Source organism: Triticum aestivum, chromosome 5B (assembly GCF_018294505.1).
Source record: "Triticum aestivum cultivar Chinese Spring chromosome 5B, IWGSC CS RefSeq v2.1, whole genome shotgun sequence".
Taxonomy (NCBI): Eukaryota; Viridiplantae; Streptophyta; class Magnoliopsida; order Poales; family Poaceae; genus Triticum; species Triticum aestivum.
This window is the reverse complement of record NC_057807.1, coordinates 3112066-3113462: the sequence shown is the minus strand read 5'-3', so window position 1 is coordinate 3113462 and position 1397 is coordinate 3112066.

The following is a 1397-nucleotide window of genomic DNA, read 5'->3' as shown; positions in this document are numbered from 1 at the left end:
ATTTACGTGTCGGTAGTCAACAATTACAGTTTTGGCCGATTTTGGCCCGTTTCATGGACTACTACTCACTGTTTTGGTGTCCCGAAGTGATTCTATGATTAACAAACCCGGGGTGCGTTTACGTCGGTCATTAAAACTAATAGTTTTGGCCGATTTTGGCCCGTTTCATGGACTATTACTGACTATTTTGGGGTCCCGGAGTGATTTGCACGATTAATGACCCCAGGGTGCGTTTACCCGTCGGCCATCAATACTCATAGTTATGCCGATTCTGGCCTGTTTCGTGGACTATTACTCACAGTTTTGGGGTCCCGCAGTGATTTCCACAATTAACGAACTCCGGGATGCGTTTACGTGTTGGTCATCAACACTCACAGTTTTGGCCGATTCTGGCCCATTTCGTGGAGTATTACTCACTGTTTTGGGGTCCCCGAGTGACTTCAACGATTAACGAATCCCAGGGTGCGATTACGAGTCAGTCATCAACACTCATAGTTTTGGCCGATTCTGGCCCGTTTTGTGGACTATTACTCACAGTTTTGGGGTCCCTGAGTGTTTTCCACTATTAACGAACCCCGGTGTGCATTTACGTGTCGGTCATCAACACTCACAGTTTCGGCCGATGATGGCCCTTTTCATGGACTACTTCTCACTGTTTGGGGGTCCCGGAGTGATTCCACGGTTAACAAACCTAGTTGCGTTTACGTGTTGCTCATCAACACTCATAGTTTTGGCTGATTTTGGCCCGTGTCGTGGACTATTACTCATTGTTTTGGGGTCCCGGAATGATTTCCATGATTAACGAACCCCGGGGTGCGTTTACGTGTCAGTCATCAACACTCATAGTTTTGGCTGATTCTAGCCCATTTCATGTACTATTACTCACTATTTTGGGGTCCTGGAGTGATTTCCCCAATTAACGTACCCTGGGGTGCATTTACGTGTCGGTAGTGAACAATTACAGTTTTGGCCGATTTTGGCCCGTTTCATGGACTATTACTAACTTTTTTGGGGTCCCGGAGTGATTTGCACGATTAACAACCCCAGGGTGCGTTTACCCGTCGGCCATCAATACTCACAGTTTTGGCCGATTCTGGCTGGTTTCGTGGACTATTACTCACTGTTTTGGGGTCCCCGAGTGACTTCCACGATTAAGGAATCCCAGGGTGTGATTACGAGTCGGTCATCAACACTGATTGTTTTGGCGATTCTGGCCCGTTTTGTGGACTATTACTCACTGTTTTGGGGTCCCCTGAGTGATTTCCACTATTAACGAACCCCGGTGTGCATTTACGTGTCGGTCATCAACACTCACAGTTTTGGCCGACGATGGCCCTTTTCATGGACTATTTCTCAGGGGGTCCTGGAGTGATTCCACAGTTAACAAACCTGGGGTG